At 35.9% G+C, this 18,354-nt stretch overlaps 1 protein-coding gene across 7 annotated transcripts in view; it reads left to right on the plus strand.

Annotated features, from left to right (window-relative positions):
• The window catches only part of KHDRBS2 (KH RNA binding domain containing, signal transduction associated 2), a 336,355-nt gene that overhangs the window by 72,600 nt on the left and 245,401 nt on the right, over positions 1-18,354 (plus strand). The window lies entirely within an intron of this gene.

Here is an 18,354-nt window from a genome sequence, read left to right on the forward strand (position 1 = left end):
AGTGAAACTGCAGAGATTGTCTTCACATTCAAGATAAGGGATATGTAAGCTGGGAAAGAAATGATGATGGGGCAACCAATGTGTTCATCTGCTGCCAGTAGAAAATGGTTGCCTACATTTCTGTGTCTAATTTTAATTTTCCAAATATAAGGAAGACACAGACAAATGAGTTCAGAGGAGGACTGCCAGGATCACCAGTGGCTGGAGCATGAGCTCTGTGTGGAGAGGCTGAGGGAGCTGGACTGAATAAGCCAGGAGGAAGAGTTATCTCCAGAGGACCCATGGGCTGCCTCCCTACCGTCTGCAGGGGAGGTGTTGAGGAGACACTTCACAGTGGTGCATCTTGGGGGAATAAGAGGCAGCAGGTGTAGCTTGGAGCAAGAGATGTTCAGCCTGGATAAAAGGAGAAACTTTATGAGCATGGGAACAGTGAAGCCAAAGACCAGGATGCCTAGAGAGGCTGTGCAGATAAAGGGCATTCAAATTGTACTTGGCTGCAGCCCATTAAAACACAGCATCTTTAAACTGGCTTTTGCAGGGTTTTTCAGGAGATTTTCTTTTTTTTAATCTCCAGTAATCTAGTTGCAATAGCTCTGAGTTCAAGAAAGGATTGCCAGCTGAAGACTCAGATTTCTGAGTTGGGTTGAGTAACTTCAGTACTCTTGTATATCTTTCTTGTTAGCACTACACAAGTAGTGAATTTAGAAGTGATTTAGGTATACCAAAAAGTGCTCACAGGTATAGAAATACTCCTAGTTCTATCCAGGATACCCTTTTACTGGGGTTTTAGATTATTCAGAAAACCAGCATTTGAACCTAAGAAATTAATAAAAGGGGAAAAAGCCCCATTTTTTCTCCCATTATCAAAAAATGGCATTCAAAACAGAGAGAGGAATTAATAAGTGATGTCAGTATAAACACCTATTTATATAGCATAGACTTGGTTTCTTTCATCTAAGAGCTGGCAAGAGAAAACTGCCAAACAGATCACTTTTAATAGCAGATAGTGCAACGAAGAAACAATAATATTTTAAATAGTATATTATTTATTTGCATTTTTAAGGTATTAGGAATGCTGTAATCTCAAAACACCTTTATAGTCAGATAAGGAAACGAATGCTAATAGCAAGAGGCATCTATTAATTTGAGCTTTGTATTACAAATGGTATCACAGGAGATGAATTAACTGGTACCAGAAATATTGATTGCTATATTCTGGGGAAGGAGACTCAAAAATAACTTCTGAGAAAACAGTTTGACTTTTTTTTTGTGACTGATCAGTGTGATCAGTCACTGAAGTACTTTGGAAGCGATAAAAAATTCTGTGATGCAGAATTTGCCCTTTAATGCTTTTCATGTTTGGCTAAAGGTACTGCTGGAAAAACAGTGGGACAAGTCCCTTCATCACAGTCAGAGAGAGATGGAAAAGGAAAGAAGGCATTCTCCTAGAAAGGATTCCCACTCAGCTATGTCCCCTGCATTTCCCCAAAACCAACATGTGAGCAGACTGTTAGATATACAGTGTTCAAGGGAGGCACTCAGTAAAAGTGCATTTTTTTTAACTGAGAGCATTTAACGCTGCTTGTAGGTTGGTGTTGAAATGTTCCCTCATCCTTCTAAAACCAGAAGCTTCCTTAAAGAATTAGAAAAAAAAGGCTTTTCCAGGGTAAATTATTTAATCCTAAATGTTTGCATATAAAATAGGTTCCCTAAAAGCACTATTTTGTCTTTTTTTTTTTTTCATTAGTAAGATCACAACTTCTACTGTAAAGTTAGTGAAATTGAAATACCTAAGAAAAGGTAGCTATTGCACTCTTGGGATCACCACCTTAATATAGAAACTAATCAAAAACATTGAAAGGCATTGGAAAAGCCTCTCCAGCTCAGCTGTTGCTCTGACGGTGTTGGTTTGAATATGGGAGCTCTCTTTACCTACATATCTTTTTACACCTTGCAAACAGGGGTTTTATTCACTGGTATTTGCACATTTTGTGAAAGCAGAGCCTCACATATCCACTTTTCTTTGCAAATTTCTGTACAGAATTAAAGAAAGTCACTATGGAATAAGAGATACTTGAAACCAAATGTTTGTTGCATGAAGAATGCACACGTGTGCTCACACGTAGGAGGACCTTTTAAGATGAGCGATCCACGTGACAAAATATGGCTAATTTTGCCATCATCATCATCATGGGAAAGATTTGGGTTTCACAGAGACAGTATGCAAATATTGCATAAACTTCCAAACATATCATAATAAGAAAACTAGTTTATCAATGTGTAGTACTGTCCTGTATAAAAACAAAAAACAAACAAACAAAATGTGTAACATTAGGCTTTTATGAAAAGATAACTTTTTTCCCAATGGAAATACGCTCCTAAGTTTTTATTGTAAATTGTGTTCTTATGTTTAGAAAGCTGGATCAATATCAGCTCCCCTGTCTTACCTCCCCCCTCCCCTGCCTCAAAAAGCCATATATATGGCTTTTCCCTGTGAAAGAAAATAAAAATCAGTTTTGCTTACAGATCAATTTCCTGGTAAAGGATGATGGGGATATACTGATGAGGTGTAGAACAAGCTACTTAATGCATTTAAGAAAGGCATGTGAGCAGTATTACAGCCACTACAAACAAGGCTTGGAACAGACTAAAGAGAGTTGTGGAGTTATCTTTAATTCAAGTTACTGTGTTGTTACATCAGCAGCACTTATGCTTGGTCTTTTCTGGCAGTCACTGTTAACTTCAGTTGTTACTTGAAGAATTCTTTAGTACTTTGGCAGTAGTGGCTTCAGTGTAGCTAAGGGTCAAGCTTCAGTTTGGAATAACTTGAGGTTTTTTTCCCCTGTGGACTAGTTTGATGCTCTCAGTGTATGCTGTTGTAAAGGTGGTGTTTGTATGTGTAAGCTGGAAAAAAAATTCTGGAAGTTATTTTGTGATTTAATTGCTTCTTCTTTACTAACTGTGTAGTGTGTTTTTATCAGTGTGATTAAATAGATATAGCAATGCAAAATGTGGTATTTTTCTACCTCTCTCCCTTTCCCCTTTCTTTAAATGATGCTCTTGGACTGTGTTTTTGCAGCTATGATAGACACATCCAGTACACAGTACATTCATGATACCTACATCTTGGATATAACATCCCAAAACCAGACTCCAGTTTTTACAGGAGAACAAGACTGGGCAGTTTTGAAGTACTTTGAGGATGTTTTCCCCTAAATCAGAGATTCTATTGCCAGCTGACCATAATCAGGTGTCCTGCAGTCATGACTGCTCTTTATTTTTTACAGGGAGTGATTACATCTGTAATGGTTCATATTATTACTTATATTTGGATAAGTAGCCTGCAGGAACTTTTTTCTCATTTATCACATTTCTGTTTTTAAAATATATGATGTTTAAGAAAAAGAAATGCTAACACTCTAGTGCTACCTATTATATGGTACTATTTGTGTAGGAAGACTGCATTTATGTCATAAAGTGAACAAATGAGTCACCAAGGACACTAACCACAACAAAGTTTGTTGGGTTTTGGGGATGTGGTTTTCTTACTCAAATGAGATCTCTGTGGAAACAGGTACTAGTCTGAAACAACACTAAAAATAAATAGTTCTCAAGTATAACTGCTTGAGATGATTGGCAATTAGGAATTTCATGAAGGCATTGCAAGGATTTTTATATATTTTAGATTTTTATGCAATCTGTTTGATTTTACTGAAGACAGTGGGAGCATTCTTCAGATGCATAAAAATAGATTCTTTTTTCTAGAATAGAGACTTCACTTACAGCAAGGAAAGTGCAAAAAAAAAAGGGATACTGTAGAGTCTTCTGTGAGTTACTGTTCAAACTTACGGTGAACACATTCTCTTCAACAGTTAATTTCTGTCTGAAGAAATAATTGTAGCATCAACGCCTTATTCTGCTTACTAAAGTAACCTAAAATCTGTTGGAAAATAGAATCTCTAACATGAATGAATAAATTAGAAGTGTTTTTTCTTCAGTAAGTACGCTGCTTCTCATTTTCTGAACAATTGCCTCATTCATAATTTTTAACTAGGAAAATCAGGAGAAAACACAGGCTATTTCTGGTGCACAGTCTGCTATATCTGTATGTAAGAAGTATGTCTGTATGTAAGAAATACCTATAACTTCACTTTCTCTTCAAGTTTCTTAGTTTTGCAGCCACTGTAGTCTGTTAATTATTCAAGAAATGAGCTGAGTTGAAGTGGGTGGCATATCAGCCAGTAAAATGACTTACAATGAAAACCAGCACATAGAGGACCCAGAAGAGACTGTGATATACCTATTAACTGCTCACCTTAATTTTTAGGCAATTTTAATTATATTTTTTCTGCAAAACTCATTTATTACTATTATATAACTTAGAAGGAAAATGAAGTGCTCTGTTTTGGTGGGGAACTGATCATGGGCACATCCTAAATTTTTCCTGGGTGACAGGGTAATATTCTCAGAAATTTAAGGAAGAATAGCAAGAACAGTATTTCAAATAATTATTATCAACTAACTTTGCAATACGTCATAAAGGAAAATATAGTGTATAGGTTTTTAATTAAAAGAACATTAAAAAATTAAAAGATTATGAGAAAACAAAGAAAAATTGTACAGTTTTTCTCTCCAGGCAACAGAAGGCCAATGGCTATTTTGAAGCTTTAAGGATTTTTTTTGAGGAGTCTGGTTAGAAGAGGTAGTAGATTTCATGTGAATTGTTATTACTGTGTTATTCTGGCATCCAGTGTATTTGTCAAGTTTTAAATGAAATTTTCAACTCAGGAAGTTTAAGGTCATCATTTGACATACATCTGGTGTTAATTCAAAAAACAGTGAAAAGTGGTTGTTATTGTATCCATCTGTAGCAGTGGAAAGCAATTTTAGTAGGCTTAGGAATAAATACATATAAGATGATACACATTTTTCAACTGAGTCTGACATCTGACTTCATGAATAAAAAAGACCCTATTAATCATTAGGTGGTAGAGTCACATACATTGTATTTATCATTCTTGTTGGAGAGTAAGTTGTTAATGTTTTGAAGAAATACATAGTAATTATACAATACAAATAAAGTAAAAAATACAGTTACTTCTGCAGAAGCTTAAATTTTGGTCTCTAACTTTTATGTTGCTATTTCACAAATTACAGTGTGTGCATGTAGGGAATGTAATTTCTTCATCTATAATTGAGCAATATGCATATAGGAATGTGTATGTGAATAATACTTAATTCTATGGCCTAAAAACAACTTAAGCTAACTATTCATGGATGGTATCCAGCATCAGATGTGCTCATGCAATCTCGAGAAAGTGTGCAAGGACTCTGCATCGAGGATATAGAAGTAGTATTTTCAAATAATCTTCAATAGTATAAATGAGCAACAGTTCAATATCACAGTATTTATTCCCTGGAGTTGACCCAGCATGTTGGCATGTACAACCAGACTACATGGGGAGGGATCTATTATCACCTAGCTAGGAGCACAAGACTGTGGATATTTATTGAAATACTCAGTTTTGGTCTATACCAGATAATTTTGTGGGAAACAATCTTTACTTGTGGGTAGACTTTCAAATACCACCTGACTCCTATTCCCCTTGAAGCAAGTAGAATTCATGACTACTGGACATCTATTCTGATATGCAACTGAAGTGATTTGATTATTTCAGTTGATTTGTAATAGTGGATTAGTACCTCCAGTTTGTATGCTCTGTCCGACCTCATTTTGAACATATTATGCATAGCTCTAGGGAATTCCTGAATGTTTTACCTATGCCATTAGTGTCTTCAAGGAAAGGAATGATTCAAGTACTTGCTCGTAATGCTGAGTTGATTGCATAAATTACCTCTAGTCTTTCTTGTGTAAGACAGTTTTCCTCTCCCCTTTTCACACCTCTTCCATCATTTTCCTTTGGCATTCAATGTGTTCTATTAGTGCATGAAGTTTTTTATGGTATTAGAAATAATATTAAAAATATTGAAAAATTGAGATTTTCATCCTACTAGGCTCAACAGTCCTACTCAAAGTCAGAGGACCACAGACTGGACTCCTTTGATGAATTTTGAAGGCACGGAGAACACCGAAACAGGAAGCTCTAAGTGTTTAACAAACCAGTGCATCCTTAAGTCTTACAGATCTTAGATTCTTTTTTAAAGCTTCCCACCTCATGTTGAGGTATCCTTTTTGTAATGCTTTACTGCTATTCCATATTTCTCTTCTTCTGTCTTAAAAGTCCTGAAATATGTCAGTGTCTCTTTCTTTCTTAGGTGTGTAACAGGACATTCTTGAAAACCACATTCCATACAAATGGCTTAATGGATAACAAGGTGTGCCAGTAACAAAGGCTATTTGCTATTTTCCCTTTTCATTATTTTAAAATAACAGTATACAAGCCCTGTGTGCTATGGAAGTAGTCTTGCCAGCTCTGGGTTGATATCAATATACACCATAAGATAGGAGTTATCAATATGTATGGCAGTGTGGGAGACTTCAGCTATTAGAACTGAAAACAAATTTAGTACAAAATGGAGAGCTAAAATGACATATAGCAGGGCTGGCAGCATCATTTCCATAATCCTTTTAAAATATTTTGGAAGATTTTTCTAATGGTTGTATTTTTCTGAGGGCTGCTGTTTTCTTCTTCTTGTGCATACTATGGTTTCTGGCTCTTGGTCTTTTCTTCTAGGACTTAAGTCTGTCATAGGTCATTGTTCACTGTTTTGTGTCCTTTTGTGTGTAGGAGAAAGAGAGACTTTGTGAGCTACTGTGTAGTACAAGTGTGTGTTCAGACTCAGTGATCCACACAGTCCTTCTCAATTCTGTGTGACTGAAAACTCCCCACATATTTTCATATCACTGGCTCGGGAAGTCTAGAACTGGAAATTGAAAGCCACCCCTTTTCTCCCTCAAGCCCATCATTGCCTCCATGTGTAGGCAGCTATAAGCAGCAGACCTGAATGGATTTTGGCAGGGGGAAGAGGCACAAGTGACTGCCTTGTGGCACTCCTGAGCAGGCAGTCACAGCTCTGCATCTGAATAGGGATAGCAGGACATCTTCAGCTGCCACTGGCCACTGCTAATGCCAGTTATTTGCCCAGTAAGACGTGAACTATGAGGGCAATTTTTGAGGCCATAAACTAGAATTCAGTGGGAGCTGAAATTATAAATAATACATGATGAGTAATACATAATGATGACTAATACATAATGAATGACATTTTCATCAGCTGTCCTGAGTTAAAGGACACACAAACCAAAACAGCAATTGTCCCCTCAGCAGTAAAGTGGCTGATAATTAACTACTGCAAGTCTCTCTCTCCCATTGCAGACTTTTCTATACTCTTGCTTAGCATCCCTTTGTGCAGTGCTAAAGGCTGTTTGCTGATGCTCTTGCTGGAAAGTAGCTACCATGGATGATTGTTTTTCCAAGCTGACACTATAAGTTGTGGGTTTTTAGATGTGTGATCTACACACAGGTTTCTCCCAGTTTAAAGGAAGTTCATTGCTTGCTTTTTCAGACATATTTAAAAATATTACAAGATATCTGCCTATACCCATCTATAACAAATTACAAGTGTGAAATGCACAGTCTTAAGCAATGCCTTGCATGTGAAGTGCCATGTCATCACCAGATGCAGTCCCAGTAATTTCAAGGGCACAGTTTTTCTCTTGACTTCTTGCTAGCTGTAAAACTTTATGGACGCCAGACTGCCTAACAGGTGTTGCCCTTTTTCTTTCTGTATTCATTATACAGCAGACACCTGATTATGTGTTTTTGTCCATCCTTTAGTTAGTTATCCTTCACACACTCTTGTCTTCCCATCTGTCTATTTCAGATAGACCAGTTTGTCTTTTTATAATACCTAGCCCTTCTTTTATGTTTTCCTAACAGCAGATGATATGGATTCTTGTAGTGTTGTAGAATTCTACGTGTAGTACTCTCTTCTATGCTACTGTATGTGCTATTCTGTCCTGACTACATATTTGTAACATTTCTATGCATGACCTACGTATGGTCACCTTTATTCTTTTAAGGTACACCTTTATCCTTGTGGAAATAAAAAAACCAATTTCTATCTTTTTATTTGAAGGCCTCAATAATAGATTGTAACAGGAAGAAGAAATGGATATTTCAGCGGTTCTTATGTATAGGGGCTAATATTGCAGCATCTCTGGATGGTTCTGGGCATTTAGCTACATGTGGTAAATTACAGTGCAATGAATTCAGGAGTCCATGGATATAGCTGTTCATTTGTCCATAAACTGTTAATCTTACAACATATATATTTTCTTCTGACTCTGCTCCAGTGATGTTCACTATAGTATTTTATGCATCCTCTGTTAAGCTACTGTATTTGTCATTCTCAGGAGTAGTGTCAATGCAAGACTTTAGTGACCTCCAAAACTCTGTCTGACATGGGTTTCCCATTCTCAGGACCCCTGAGAGATTCAAGGGTTCTTTCCTTCTTTTTAGTTCCTGACATCCCACATCCTTCTCTTCGCATGGAAACTTGTCACCACTGAATAATTAAAAAAACCTGCCTCCCACTCATATGCAATGTAAGCTGCATAAATTAGGAATGAAAATTTTCCTTGTTAGTATGTCTTTTTGACAAAATTTTCCTCAAATTTTAATTAAAAAAAGATAGTAAAATCACTTGGTAAACATTACCCTTGTTCTGTTGTTATTTTGAATGTTTCTACCCAAATTGTGCATAGGGTAGTGCTGCCTTAGGTCCTGCAGACAAAAGCCATGACTATTAGGGTTGTGTCCCATACAGTTCAATTGGAGTTGAACTCTTACGTGTCCAAAAATGGCTTTTTTCTCCCTGAGAGACCCTACTTTCTTCTTGGCTTATTCCTGCTGTGTCTGACAGCACATGAAGACATAGTAATTCTTCCATCCAAGCATGTGGATGTCCTGGGGATGACTTGCTCCAATATTTCTGTGCTGCTTGTAAGCTATAACTGAGTGTCTGCACTAAATATGTCAGTGCTAACAGACTGCTTAGAACACCACTGACTTCATAAAGTCATTAGAAGAGGATTTGTGTCATAGTACCTGTGTAACTGACACTTGTTCACTTAAAGCACAGAAAATTAAATAAATGCAATGGGAAAAAACCTTACATGCACTTAGCCCTGAAAATAATTAGTGAAATTAAATATGTTTCTTCAGGATTATTAGTGGAAAAATATTTTAAAAAACTGTGAAAGGGATTATCAAATACAAACAGCATATACTTATGTAAGAGTAGAGTTGCCAAATCTGTTTCATAAATATACAAGAAGGTATTGACTTCCCTGACTTTCTCTGTAAGTTCTGGGTTTTTTTGTTGCTTTGTTGTTAAATAGATAACTAATCAAAAGAATCAAAATGCTGAATAGTCTGTGTGTTATGCTGGTGTTGATCACAATAGGTGTTTTATTATTTCTTTACTTTATTGACTTTATTATTTCTTTACTTTTTTAAAATGTATCTTATATAGTGCAGTACTTGCAATGACTGTGTGTTTTCTATATATCATTCTCTCTAATGCACTTCAGGTTTTAAGTTGTTACAAAAATGTTTTCATATTGCAGAATGATATACCAGCATCTCTTTATCCTAGGTTCAGAGGGATTTTTTTTTTCTGGCGTCTCAACATTTGTTGTCCAAGTGAGTTACACATTCACAGGAGGAAAGTACCAGACATCCATGTTGTCACTGCAGGATAGCCCTCAAACTCTAGTCAATGACTTAGGAACTGTGGTTTTGCAACATCACTAAACCAGTTTGTTTAGGGAAATGTGGATAAAAACTGAATCTATTCAGTATTAACAAAAGGTAGCTTGACGCATGAATGTGGGCAGAGTGGGGGAATGTGATATTGACCTGTTCACTCTACCCACTTCTCCATTTTTTCATCAGCCTGGATTTTCCCCTTCTTTTACTGCTTTCTCTTTTTAAATCCATGATTAAACAAGTGTTCTGTGACAGATAAATATTGCTCTCCCAGGTAAGAGGGACAATATTTGATATTGTTTCTGTATGCATAGGAAAGAAGGCCAAAAAAAAGTGTTGATATTTCAGTCCAATATTTTTATGTGATTTATTATTCATAAGTTTTTATAGTTCTGGAAAAAAAAATTTGCTTCAATGGAAAGTAATTTGTGGGTTGGAGATTAGGGCAGTGGTATATATCTTTCAATCAAATCTTACAGATTTATAAACATGAATATGTTTAAGACCTCATACAGAGTTGGCAATATCTGTTAAAGATTTATTGTTGCAGTAGCAGCATATTTGTGGCAATAATAAGAGGCCATATGTCACTTCTGAACTGCACCTGCAATTTGCACTGATGTCTGTTCAAGAAGCATCTGAATGGGTTTAGTCTCTATGCCTTCTGAAACTTAGGTCAGCCAAAAATTGCCTGTCCACTTCAGTGCCCCATATTTGTTGGCTTAAAAGTTCCTGCCTTTCTAAGTAGGGCAGATCAAAGAGAAAATGACGGTGTTGATAAAGAAATATTATACTTAGTGGATAGAAGCCATTATCAGGAATTTCCTGTCCTCTGGGTAGTTTCACGACTCTTGGTCTCACAGCTTGTGAGTCCTGCTTTTTAAGCCATGCTAAAATAATTTTCTCTCAACCAGACTGATGCACTGAGGAGTTACTAACCTTGAAAGTAATATCTTTGTCTTAATATATTTTTAGGAACCTCTTATAGCTTGACATACTTTTTATTCTCTTCCTGATTATAGTGAATGAGATATACTTTCATTTTGGAGAAATAAAGATATAATTTCCAGCACTTGATATGTTCAAGTGATAGAGCAAGAATGAACTGTCCTCATTCCATTTTGAGGCTAGAAAGATTTGTTGACAAGTAGTCTGTCACCTTATGTCATATCACAGAAATTTCCACTTTGTATAATGATCTCTTGTTATTACAGGAGGATGAATGCAGCAGCAGGACATTTCAACATAATATTTAGTTTTGTGTAATATTTAATCCCTCTGTAAAAACTTTAGCACTCATTTCCACAAATATTATTTTTCTTTTTTTTTTTTTTAATTTTAATTCCTCATACTTTCCTCCTACATTCCTTCAATGCCTTCTTAACAGGGCTTGTTTCAGTGGGTGTTATAATTGAGAGAAACTAGGCTAAACCTGCCATTTGTCTTTAAGGCAAGATAACCACTTATGCAACTTTCAGTTGAATTGTGGTTACTGAAGCATTTTGCTGGTTCTGATTAGTCCCACAGAGTGTGAGCATCCTCATCTTGTCAGTTCAGAGGAGTCATTAAAGCCTGGGTAAGCTGTGATGATGTATGAGCTATGGGTATGTAAATTCCCTGTTAGCAAATGCATTCTTCATCTTGTCAATTTTTTGCTACCTGCTGCTAGCTCTGTAGGTAGCTCTGTGCAGCTGATTGAGGGAAAAATATGGGAAGTAGATTGCTCGTAAAGAAATAGTAGAGGTGATCCCTACATGTTCATAATTAGGCTTCTTTGGAAGACCTTCTATGAAAACTGATTTTCATGTTACTTGGATAGAATAACAATGCAATATAGTGTCTGCTATTCTGTGTACACCTTACCACAGAGGAATCTATGATTCTACCTCATATTAAGGCAGTTTTAGAATAGAATAAATAGCATTGAACTGGCAAGTTTGAGATGCACATTATATATTTTTGTATTGTTGTAAGTTCAAAAAATGATTTTCAGAGTAAATTCTCAGATGTTGTGAAGTATTTAACAGAGTTTCTTGTCAATTACTAGCTCACAATATAGCTGAGGCTTTTCCACTGGATTGTGTTGGTTTCTCTGTACAAGTTCAGCAACATAAAAATCTCCTGCTATACTTAGTAGCGACCTTCTGTATCAGTAATTTGTTTTCCAGCTGATGGAAATAGGTTTTCCTCTTAGCCATAATGATGCTCACCCACACAGTGAGTGTACAGTGATACTGCTAATGCAGAGTCATGCAATCAGCACTTTGTTTGAGCATTGCCATAGTGACAGTATAGCAAAGGGTATTTCCTGTCAGAATTACACCTTTCAAGTTCAATTCAAGAGGCCAGTTGAGGGTGGCTTTTTTTTGTTTGTTTTCATTACTACAGATTCTTTTCCTTTTTGCTTGTTTCAGATTCCTAGAAAAAAAAGAAATTTATAAGCATTTTTAAAACATTTTGGTCATTTTCAGAAAAACAAGTACATAGTTCTGATGACTGCCACTTGCTTACTAGCCTCTAAGATTGTTTCTTCTAAAGGTAACTTTCATGAAATTTACCATTATTAATAAGTGAAAGTAAACAAAGCACAATTATGTCCAGCTAGGAAAAATTACTGTATATTGTACTCCTAATTAGCCACCATATATGCTTATAGCAGTCATTCCCTGATCAGTATGTTTTATTTAATGAAATCTAGATGATTGGTTTTTTTCAGCTGAACTGTGGGGCACTCTGCACACACCAACATGTTTGGTCATAGGAGACTCAAATGGCAGGTGAATATGTTACAAGTACTCTTTATAGAAACTGAGACATTCCATACAATTAATTATGAATCAGAGTAGAATTGTTTCATGGCAATCAGCAGATCAATTTGAGAAGGTTTTCTTAAAATATTTATTTTGTACAGGGATTGTTCCAGTTACTAGTGTGAATGGTTTTGCACAGCTGGTGATAGTTCTAGGACTATATGTGAGTGATTATCCATCAATCATATTGCCTAATTGGCTGAGACAGCTACTTTTTACTGTATTTGGGAAAAAAAAATGGAAGAACTGCTTAGTAGCAACTGTCTGGTGTTTGGAGATAGCACAGGTTTTAGTGTAGCATTGGCTGAAGGGGAAAATGAAATGTTGGCAAAAAGAGCACCATAAACAGCTGCTGTTCTTTTAAAAGAATCTCTCATATTACAGAAGTCCTCTTGATTTCAAGATCTCTTTTGAAAGATCTCGAACATGAATTCATTTTAATGGCCATGAACAACTGAATGTCTATTTTATGTACACTTATATGATGGTACTTTATCTTGTATTGCTGTATTAAAATAATTTTCCCTCTGTACTTGGCACTGGTGATGCTGCACCTCAAGTACTGTGTCTGGCTCTGGGCCCCTCACAGGTGAGGGTCAGCCTCTTCCCCTAGCAACCAAAGACAGGACAAGAGGAAATGTCCCCAAGCTGTGCCAGGGCAAGTTCAGGTTGGACATCAGGAAGAATTATTTTATGGAAAGGGTTCTTAAGCATTGGAATTGTCTGTCCAGGGAAATGGTGGAGTCAGTATAATTGGAAGTCTTCAAGAAATGACTGCACACAGCACTTAGTGCTATGGTGAATTTTGTCTTGAAAGAGAGATGGTGTATTTTTTAAGCTTAAGGTATCATAGCTGTACCTCTCTGCTTCCTCATTTACTGCAAATTAATTTTTCTTCCTAAAAGTTCCATTAACATTGCTTGATATCCTCACAGCATGCTTGCCTTATGTTAAAGTGTCTTCATCTCAATAATTATGTTGTTTTACTGAAGTATTTATTTAAACAAAATATTTGATGCTTCTGAATTTGGGAAAGGTTAATATGGTGAATATGAAAAATGTTAAGGAATCTGGCTAACCCTAGAGTTGATACAGCAGTGATTGCTGTAATTATTTTTTTCCCAAATATTTTCTGTTGCACGGTGTAACTCCACAAAATCTATACCATCTGACTGAAAAATTCCCCATTTAGCTCTGGTAGATAGGTGATATTTTGTCTTTGAATTAACAGTGAATTTGTCACTCAGTTCTGCTCACTGGACAGCCTGGATTTCAGTGTCAGTAAGGGTTTATAAGCTATTCAGTGTCCCTGTGTTTAAAAGGAAAAAAATGGCATAAGATTTAGATTTCTACATTTGGCATTAAAGGAGCATGTTTGCTTAGGGATTCTTCAGACAATTAAGTGCAATGAATTTTTGTGTCCCAATTAGTTCTAAATTTATTTGGTTCAGAAGTTAATTCAAATTAGGACCACATCAAATCTGAAAAAATGTGTCCAAACAAGAACGAAATGCAATTAAACTACTCCAGTTTATAATTTGTTTTCAATACATTTTCAATAACACTGTAAACAAAGCCTCAGTCTTTTAACTAGCACCTCCTTCCATGGCACACCTAGCAGTTGTTTATGCTAGATTTTCTTTGCCTTTTTAAATACAGAGAAGATGTGATGCAACTCATGATCCTGAGCTGTGAGGTGTCCCCAGAATGTCTGTCTCAGGTGGATATTTGAGCAGCACTGTGTGCAGTGCTGGCTGATACCTGTGTCAGACTGCACTAGATACAGCACCTGTTTGGGTGCTGGGCTCAGCCTTTCACCTGCAGCCTGCTGGCACTTTGCAGCTGCTGTTTCTGTGGTACTTCCCTGTGCCATTTATGTCTTTCCATGATTGCCCAGTGTGCACTTCTCACAGGTAATCTGGTGCAGCCAAAATTTCTCTGTGTTCCCTTGGAAGTCCAGACAAAGTAAAGCTCCTTTCCTTGCCTAAGTGATTTGGAGAACACAAAATCTCTAGTGAGAGACTCAATATTGGCATGGGGCAGTCCCAGATCTTAACATTCTCTTCTTCCTGAAGTCCTGTCCTGGGTATACTCCCTGGCAAGAAACCTAATTTTCCATCCCATGGCTTCTAAGTTTCTTTATTAGTATGTTGAGAGTGACTGTACCCAGCACATACAGGAAGACAAAATATACTCCTATACAGTTTTCCCCAATCATCTGAATATTTCTAGCAGGTTGATTCTGGTATTTATAATAAGTTAAATATACATAATTCAGACATTGTGAAATATTGCTTCTTTTTTTCCCCAAAATATATTAATTAGCATTCAAGACCCATAGATTTCTTGGTCTTTGCCTCTATTTGTGTTTTGTACTGAACTGCATATTTTCCATTTCACATAATCCTTGGTTTTAATAAGATAGTTTACTTCATTACCAAGTATTTGTAAAATGGGGTGTGCAAAACTCCTTAGGTTTGGCGATGCACTCCAAATTGCTTTTTCAGTCTGCTGTTTCCAGTAACATGGTGGTTGGCTTAGCTGGGGTAGAAGGGGGAAGGTAATTTTTTCTTCTTCCATCAAAACACTATAATTCCATTTGTTTGGAAAGTTATCTTAGAGTTTTCAAAAAGTACTTTAGGCTAAGATATTCATGCCCTCTCCATTTTAGCATTATAATAGTAATAAATAGTCTTGTCTCAGCCTTTATTTATGTGTAGTACCTGAAACACTGAATGACTTAGCTTGTAGGAAATTCTGATTTAATGCAAACATGTTACAAGGTTTTCAGAGTCTTACAATATTAATCTAATCAAGAGGAAACTTTAGGGCAGGAGAGATGATAAATTTTGCTGTTGGATTGGAGCTGTAACCAAACAGATGTGGCAAGTGCAGCAGTGCCAGTGCCTGCTGGCCCTGCAGCCTGCTGGTACAGGCTAGCCATGTCCTTATCATTGCATCTCCTATCTCTGTAAGAAGATGACTTCACTAAAAATGCATCTTGGAAATCACTCCACTTGATCCCAAGGACTGTTTGGAAGCTGTTGGAGAGGGCTCATGGACTGGCCCAAGGCCTTGCCTGCCCAGTTGTAACGATGCTGGTGTTGGCCATGTCCAGCTGTAGTGCTGGGTTTGTCCCCTGACACGGTGTCCATGCAGATACGCAGCCCGTGCAACACCCTCTGCTTGGTGGTTTCATCATTTCCAAAGTCCAAGCAGAAGCAAGAGCGGCTTGACCATGGAACGGAGAGCAATTCGTCTGCCCACTTGTGCTAGAGTGGAGAAATGGAAATGGGTTCTTCAAATCTGTGCAGACACATAATCCAAATGACAGCAGGGTCACTGCAGTGCAATTATTTTGAATTAAATGAGCTGTAATGCATCAACATGAATATTTGAAACATGGAGAACAGTCCTTTGTTGCATATGTATAATGTATATTTTAGTCAGTTTAAAGTTGTTAATTCTGTGGTTTATGGTTCATACACTATTTCCTTTGGGACATTGCTCCCCACTATAATAAATTTCAGAAAGTCCTGGTAATTTATTACTTTTGTATATATCTATATGAGGTAATTTTGACTGTGCCAAAGTACAAGAAATGTATTTAAACAGAAATAAATTGTTTGGAAAGGCTAGAGCAGATTCTTTATTTCTGAAGTTTTTCCTAAATAGTAATCTATCTTAATACTTTAAATAGGTAGTGGACTTTTTTTGTTTTAATGGGATAATGGGATTGAAAAATGCCATGTCATCTGAGAAGAAACTGATCTGATTAGATGTGTGCAGACACTTTAAACACGTAAGGATTCATAGTAATTAACTAAAGGTGTTAGAACTGTTAGTGATACAGCTAAAATAAAGAGCTAAGAAAGAAAACACTTGAAAGGGGAAACTTGCCCAATATCTTTTTAATCAATATTTTTTTCTGGCTTGTATTTTCCTAGTAGCACAGGGAAATCTCAGTTATAAAGAACCATTCTGTATAGAATGGGAAGGTATTTATAGTTCCTTACAAATTACTGCTTCTGCTTAGAGCTTGATTTGTTTTCAGAGATGCTGTACTAAATTTTGCTTGGAGACATTGGCACATGGATTACTTCTAGTTTTCAGGTCAATGGGGACTGTGCTCTGCTTATAAAAAAATGAGAGGTTACAGTAAAGAATCTTTGATGGAGTTAATTTAAGATACAAGGACTTATTTGTATACATATGGTTCTACTGACAAGGGTATTTAAAAAACCTCTTTTATTATAAAACAAAAAATATTGATTAGCTGTGAAAGTTGTCATTTAGCAGTTTACAAGAGCACTTTGAAACCATTTATATGAAAATCGGGAGAAACTGAGTACACTGAATGTTTCATTAATTTTATGTAATGACATACATTTTTTTCCAAAATACACAGTAGACTCAGATTGTGCAAATTAATAGTAATTGTGATAGTAAAAGAATATTTTGCCATATTTTCTGAAGACTTTCCATAAATCCTGAGCTGTAAACATCTCTGACTCTCTCTTTGACTGATTTCTTATATTCTCTATGTCTTCTAATTTTATATAAACCAGTTTGTTTGCTTTAATGTTAATAATAGATAGTTCTTCATCACTTTAAAACCACCTCTCAAAAATAATTTTTCAGGAGTTTGCCAACTACCTCATGCCTATGGCTTATAAGTGCCTCAAAACTCTATAAAGATAGAATAAATATTAAAAAAAATATTTTACTGATGAACCTTGATCTCTGGATCTTATAGCACATATGTTTTCACCTATTCAGACTGTCCTGGTCAATTTTGTCATATTGTAAATAAATTTGATGCATTTCAGTGACAAAGTAAAAAAGGAATTTTAATGTTACTACTTGAAAAGGCTATTTCACAATTATATGACTTTCAATTTAGCTACTAGGTCTGAATCTCCACTGAAAGGCTATAAAGTGCTATATTTTAAAATCAAGGTTGCAAGAGATGAATAATAACCTTTTTTAGATTAATTCTTATAAAGAATACATGAGATCATTGATCACTGTGGTTTCAGTAAATCAGTAGGAAAAAACAGAGAGAACCCCATTCTTCATTCTCCTTGTGCTTTTCCATCTGAAGCAGACCAAGTGTGAGTTGTATGAGAACCAGAGTGTTGAGTAATAATTCTGTGACATCCTTATTAATTACATTGCATCCATTTCTTAGTTCTAAAAATGTGAAAATTACTGGACAAATAGAGGAGAAGGATTAGGCCTTCAGCCTATTTTTATATGTTACAGTATGAAGAAACTCAAGGAATTTATTTATTTGTCATATTCTGTCTGGATGAAATAAAAAAATGCACATTGATACCTCTTCCTGAATAGGAGAAGAAAACATGCCACCATAGATGAATTGCAGTTAATTTTTCAGAGATGATAATTTATTTAATTGAAGAATATCATGTATTTAATGGCCATCACTTTTATAAATTGCTGTCCATGCATCTGAACAGAATCTCTAGGTATGACTCCAGAGTGCTGCCACAAGTGCATCTTTTAGAGCTTAATATTTGGATCAAAGTGTACTTCAAAAATATATTTTTAATAACTTTAATAACTAGTCAGTTATGTTCAAATTAAAATACAAGAATTATGTATGCCTAAAGTTTTAGAGTATAATACTGTATCTCAAAATAAAATTTTGCATAAAAATATAATTAATTTTGCAGTATAATACAGTATGAACAGAATTCTGGCGTGTTTTGTTTTTTTCTAATACTTTTTGCATAGTATTTTGGTGACAGGACACTGAATGAACATAGCATGTGATCTATAAAAAGATG

The sequence above is a fragment of the Molothrus aeneus genome, chromosome 3 (genome assembly GCF_037042795.1).
Source record: "Molothrus aeneus isolate 106 chromosome 3, BPBGC_Maene_1.0, whole genome shotgun sequence".
NCBI classification, from domain to species: Eukaryota; Metazoa; Chordata; class Aves; order Passeriformes; family Icteridae; genus Molothrus; species Molothrus aeneus.